The 6,861-nt window shown below is 47.5% G+C and overlaps 1 pseudogene; it reads left to right on the forward strand.

Moving 5' to 3' along the window:
• Window positions 1–1,782: 1,782 nt before the first annotated feature.
• Window positions 1,783–2,470, forward strand: LOC117193932 (annotated as a pseudogene).
• The last annotated feature ends 4,391 nt before the right edge of the window (window positions 2,471–6,861 follow it).

Below are 6,861 nucleotides of genomic sequence, written 5' to 3' on the forward strand. Positions count from 1 at the left end.
TACAATCGCAAGGGCTCCCGCCGCAATCCCAATCTTTGACACTCGCCTAAATGGAAAACCAATGTTTGCCCACACCTGTCACCCTTGTCACCTCCAGTAACGACCATCCTAACCCCATATGTAACCATTGCAATTCCTCCGAGCATTACATATCTAGATGTCAGGCATTCCTGAATCTCTCTGCGTTTGAACGATACAAAGAAGCAAAGAAGAGCCGCTTGTGTTTGAACTGCCTCAACAAAGGCCATGAATTGCAGAGGTGCAGGTCAGGACTTTGCAGGCATTGCCAGGCCAAACATCACACGCTACTCCACATTCCATCGGAACCTGGTGCTTCATCTTCCTCTTCACCGGCCGAGGAATCGATCCAGCAAGAGGCCGCGACTGTGCTTCTAGCAAGCGGGTGTTCTAGCCCTCCCCCCTCGATCCAGAAATCTCAGCCTAGCCAGAACGTGCTGCTACCTACTGCCCTCGTCCATGTAACAGATCGTTATGGAGCACTTATCCCATGTCGTGTCATTTTGGATTCTGCATCACAGGCAAACTTTGTAACATCTAGACTTGCTGATCAGTTGCAGTTGGATCATCGCTCGTCTTATGTTCACATCTCTGGAATCGGAGATTCCATTCTACCTTCGAGCAAGTCTGTACATATAGTTGTACAATCCCAGGACGCAAGCTATCGAGCTTCCTTCGCTGCAATTGTCACCAACTCAATTACGGAAATGCAGCCTAACTTCGGCGTAGACGCAAAGAATTGGCCAATGCCGAATAATCTAAAACTAGCTGATCCTAATTTCTCCAAGCCCCAACGTATCGATCTGTTGATAGGTTCTGGTTTGTTCTTCGATTTAATGTGCGTCGGACAGATTCGACTATCAGCCCAATTGCCAACATTGCAGGAGACAAAACTTGGTTGGATAGTATCAGGAAGCATTGATAGCTCGGAGAATAAGCGTGCAGCTTTAACCGCTTTTGAAAATTCCTCGTGCATCTCTATTGACGATTTTCGACCCACAACGCTGGAGTACCAAAACTTAGAGCAGCAATGCAGGAAGCAGCTGCTCGAGTGCCAGGTGCAAGTGGAAAATCTGCGATCGGAGAATCAGGAACTGCAGCGCGAACTTTTCCATATACTAAAAACCTACATATCCACGCCAAATGAAATTCAACTTTGAACAGTTTCTACATTGCCAAATTTCCTGCCATTCTATGCAATTACAGAGGTTCCCGATGATCAAGACGTAATCACGACAAGCCGCCTTCGTAAAGAAGCGCCGATTGCTGCGTTCGACGATCATCCCAGCGTAGCCGCCAGCTGCGCCCAAGCAAGCATCTTCAAGAGGGCCGTTGGAAAAATAGCGGTTCTGCCCCTTCAAAATGGATCTGTTGAAAGCCTTTGCCTTCCAACGGGGGGTGAATGTTCGGAGCAGAACCCAGCCGATTAGCTGCTTGCCAAATAGCACCTAATTCTTGGCCCTCAGCCGCTTATTTTGTTTGTTACTTATGTCTATGTCACTCATTTGTTTGTTAAAGCTTTGCGCTTGCTTGCCCTGCTAAACGCTCTCTTCGCTATCTCCGCTTTGCGTCTGCCTACCGACGTCGGCCGAGCGAAGCTGCGCTTAGCGATCGGAGCGGCAATGCAAAGGGCAGGCAAGCCACACTTGCAATTTGGATGTCACGCATTAAAGAACATATCGTAATTTTATTTCTGCGCCGAGTTTTATTTAATTCGAAATAATTAGTCGGCCGATTGGGGATAAAAAACATTATCTCCACAGTATGCATTGTGCGTAATCAAATTCTGGCCGCTATCTACCAAAAAAGTTTAATTGCTTTAATTGTGCTCACTGGGCGCTCTGGGAGCCGGTATAAAAGCCCCCAGCCGGCCAGCAGACCTCAACAGTTTCGGTTCTCAACTAAATCTAAAAACAAACCAAATAAAAATGAAGTCAATTCTATTCTGTGCTGCTCTAGCCATCTTTTTGGCTGTGGTTCAGGTATGACGACGAAGACCTGTTCGTGTCCTGATCACTTAAAAACCCTATATATTCACTCTCGATCCGATGTAGTGCGATCCGGACTTACGCCAGCTCATGCAAGAGTGTATGCAGACGACCCAGGTGACCGAGGCGGCACTGCCAAGGAGAACCTCTACGCCTGATGGAGAAGCAGGGCCATCTCGTCAACGGACAGTTCAATGCTCAGGCCCTGCTGGAGACCCTGAAGAATGTGCCACAGATCAAGGACAAGATGGATGAGATTTCCTCGGGGGTGAATGCCTGCAAGGACATGAAGGCCACCAACGACTGTGACACGGCCTTCAAGATCACCATGTGCCTCAAGGAGCACAAGGTCATGCCAGGACATCACTAAGCTTGTTCCAGCCATCGAAATAGGATCAAACCAAAGCTATGATTTCTCATCTCTGGTGTCCAATGAATAAAATTGTTAAAGTTGCACTAAAGCAGGAAACAAAAAGAGTTGAAAGATTGAAATGGTGATCAAAAATGTTCCAGGAGGACAAAAGATCATACATGGATATCTTATCGGCACTCCAATCGATACATGACCTTAGGGACAGTCCCAACCTAGCCCAACCCTACTCAAAGAAACCTCCAAGCGTCCCACAATGATGGGTAAAGAACTCCACATAGGTATACAGAAAACGGGGTACAATGGAACGATTCTCTTGACGCATTCCACGATTTATCAACTCTCTTGGCTGGGTTCTAGGAAGTAGCCATTGACAACCTGTTTCCTAAGAGAAACCATAGCGATGTCTACGAAAATCATTTGTCAATTTTAATAAGTTTGAAATCAAGATAATTAAAAGGCAGTACAAGAACAGAACAGAGCAGAATAGCACAGGGGACAGGGCGAACACAGCACACGAAACACCGAACACCGAGAAATGCGGGGGGCAATCCTTTCCTTTTCTTCGGAAAGCTGTGACACCAATTACCGCTAATAAATCATTTCACGTGTGAGATTCTCTTTCTCTCCCGGCCCGGACCGGCCTGGCGCGGCCCGGTTCGGTCCATGGGTAACATATGAGCTGCGCTTAATGGCAACAAGCGACGGATGAGTTGGCTGAAGGGGATTCCAGATGGGAGCGGGATGGGAGATGGAGGGCCAATGTAATAATAGAAGATGTTACATAAATCAACTGGAAGAAGCCAAAAGCGGTTCATTGCACTTGCAATGGGGGTTGAGGCGCTCCCGTTTGCCTGACGATGGAGGATGGGGCTAGTCTCGATTCTCGGTTCTGGAGGATTGGGTGTGTGAGAGTGAGGAGCCACACAGGGCAGGTTGACAAGCCCCAGCGACATGAGACAACAAAATCTGTACACTGCCTGGAAAAAGAAAGCCAAGAATTCTTTGAAGGACCAAACCAAACCAAACCAATCCGAGACAAGCCAAGCCAAGCCAAGGCAATGAAAATTTGAAAAAGAATGTTTGCTGCTTGCTTGAATTGAAAGGTCGAAGTCGGAGATGGAGATGAAGTTCGGTCGTAGTTGGACCTGGACGGGGCAGGGCGGGGCGTTGTCATGGCAGCCACATGCATACAAATTTGTACCCACTTCAAAATTGTGCAGCCCGTCCATGGATATAATGGCCTGGCCTTTTATCAACTAACAAATACCAGGCAACAAAAAAACTTTCCAACGATGGATGACTACAGTCGCAGACAGAAATGGAGCTGGAGTTGGAGCAGGAGCTGGCGGCAGAAGCAGAGCCAGGGGCAGGCAAGCAGTTGCACTGGAAAACTCAATTAGAATATTGTTGGACAAAACAAAAAGAGACCCAAACAAGAAAGACCCAAGAAGCAGACCAAGACCAAGACCGAGACGAAGACGAAGACGGAGAAGCGCTCATGTGCCACATGATGAAATGCAGTCAAGTTACCAAGTGTCACTTGAGTTATGAGTTCATTGTTTGAGGTTACCAAGGGACCGAGCGGCCCTGAGAGTGGGGTGGATGATGGAGCAGGCTGCTTTTGAATGGGATACTGTGCAGCTTTCCACCGATGCTGACGGACTGAGCCTGAGGCTTTGATAGTTACCCGGGGCCGAGCCAAAGGGTTGAAGTTTCCGCCGATGGGCGGGGACTCACAAACGACTGCTGGATGACTCAGGCAATGGCTAATACTCGATGGTTCCAGCAAAATTATTGCAGCGCAGTTGTTGTTTATGGTTCTATCAATCTGGGCATACAATATCGTTCGACTTGGGAGGGTTGCATGTCCTTAATTTGATCTGAGAACTTTGATAGAAATACTACGCATCGGATTTGGGAAGACGCCCAAACAACTAGAACTAATTTTAAGATAAGTTCATTCTCCAATCCAGCAGCAGCCCTCCCGCCCTCAGACCACACAATTGTCACCCCAAGGGTTCGGCTCTGTTCAACACTTGCTCTCGGACCCCGTTGTTCGATCCCCGGTTCCCGGTACTCCCAGTACGAGTATTATTATCGGAGCCAAACGATCTTATTCGCTGATCCGCTGTCACAAATACCGAATGTGTGATAGGAGAGGAATAGATGGAGGCATAATGGAACTGGAAGCGTACATTGTCGCGGTTGCTGGTCTCGAATGGTGCGAGTATATGAAATGAATTTCAATTTTGAAAAATTGCTTTCGAATACTTGTGTGAAAAACGGAAATGCCATTTCCCCCCTCGATACTTTGGTGGCCCTTTTGTTGTTGTTTCCCCTCGATGAGGTCTGAGCGTGTGCCCAAATTAGAAAGAAAATGCCCGAGAGCCCGAGGGGATGTCGGAGGAGTTATTGGCAGTGGCAGGGGCAGCGGCAGGGGGGGGCCGTTGGTGCAACGTTTACAACCCAAAAAGTTGACACTTTAGTTTCTGTTTTTCCACATTATGTGCGGGTACACGTTTCCCGCTCGGGAATCTAACGGCACAGTCCCCGATCAAGATGCACAGACACGACGATGACAACGATCAGATCCAGGTCCCACTGCCAGTGCGCACCACCTCCTAACCTCGGTCCCGTGGGTGCATTCTCCGTACTGGGTTCCGACCCCGATGCATTTACATATTATCCAAGTGTTTTTTTGCTAAATCCTTATTATGTGGGAACTGTCTCGACGGGGTCCGTCTGTCTCCCGCTCTTTTGTTCCGAATTTAATTATCGGTTGCATGTCAGCGCCTTTTCAATACCTTCATTATGCCCCCGGGCTCGGGCTCATAATTAAGCGCGCCTAAATATATATTTTTTTTGGTGAATTCTAACTTTAATTGCCGCCGCCGCGTCTGTTTCCATTTCCATCTCTCACCTTCCATTGTATTGAATGGAAAAACAGATATACAGAAACGGAGAAACCGAGACACAAAGAAACGGAGAAACAGAACTTGTATTCAAATTACCCGGATGCTAGCAATTTGCTGTCCATGGTCTTTGATCGCAGTAGAATTTGATTTATGAATACTCTAATAAAATGTTGTGGGATCGTTGTACGCATAGCGAAACGAGGTTGGTCTTGCCACAAACCCTTCAAATGTAACGGTCTTCTGTTGAAACCATGGGAATCGAAGGAGATGAGGGACTAAATGTTCCTTAATGATCATTGGTTCCCCAGCCACTAGATAGGTGATAATCCTGATGAAGTATGCTTTCGATTGCTCTCCATAGAATATCCCGGTTTTCTAGCAATTTACGAGTAATTGCTCAACTAGCAAAATTGGCTTAAAAACCAAACCAAACCAAACCAATTTCCCATGCCATTTCAATCCCAGTCAGGTGTATCAGTCGACCGTGTAGTGGCTCTGAACAAACGTTAAATAAACAACAGAAATGGAAATGGAAAAACCTGGCTAACCAACAGCTAAATTGACTGACTGGCTCGATGGAGAGTGGGGGACGAGCTCTACCTGTCAATCAAATTGTCGCCGGGGCTGGCACGCAAATTTATTAAATCGATATGCGTCAAAATTGAAAGTGGCTGGTTGGTAGAGGGTCGCAGGGGGCCATGTTGAGAGGGAGATTCCCGCGTGTCAGACAGCTAAGAGCCCAATGCAAACATTTGCATTGATTGCATTTCGTTCGACAAGTAACAATTCTCCATTGGCCTTGGCAATGGCCGAGCAAATATTTGAGTGTCGTGAAAATCGAACAGTTGTTGTCGGTCGCAGAGACAAAATTTGGCCCAAACAAAACCGCCCCGCCCCAAGGAAGCCGTGAAAGAGACGCTCAGTCGACCCCAGTGGGTTGCATAAATTTATTGTTATTACAAGCGATTTTCTAAAATAATTAATAGCAAGTGTGGGTGGGGAGGGGTTTCTGTGGCTGTCACGGGCAGAAACCACAATTACAAGAACGGTTACATTTCCAACAAAGGAAAATGGGAAATGGGATTCGGAATGGAAATGGGAATGGGAGAGGTAGTGGTAGAGGGGGAACGGCATGGTGTCCGTCAATTGTGCATTTTGTCAATGGGAATTAAATTGGCAGTCGTCGACTCTCAGAATGTCACCTCACACCAGCCGCAACTGACAGAACAGAACAGAACTGAACAGAACCGAACTGAGACTGGTACTGGGGCTGGGGAAAGTGGTACTGGGGGTGCTCGAAACGACAGGATGTCAAAGTTCCTGAAGGGACTAAGCCTGGGTGGTTCAATTGTGGGCATGTTGAGCGGTCTCCGCCAGGCAGGGCGTCGCCAGCGGATTCGATCGTTCAGTTGGCTGGTCATTCCCATCATTAGCGCCTGTACGTGTCAAATTGATGCTGTTATTGTTCTCCGAGAGTGAGTGAGTGAGTGTGCCTGTGTGAGTGTCTCCATACTCGTATCCGTATCCGTGTACGAGTGCGAGTGAGGCTATTGGCCGTGAGTACTAT

The sequence above is a fragment of the Drosophila miranda genome (genome assembly GCF_003369915.1).
Source record: "Drosophila miranda strain MSH22 chromosome Y unlocalized genomic scaffold, D.miranda_PacBio2.1 Contig_Y2_pilon, whole genome shotgun sequence".
NCBI classification, from domain to species: Eukaryota; Metazoa; Arthropoda; class Insecta; order Diptera; family Drosophilidae; genus Drosophila; species Drosophila miranda.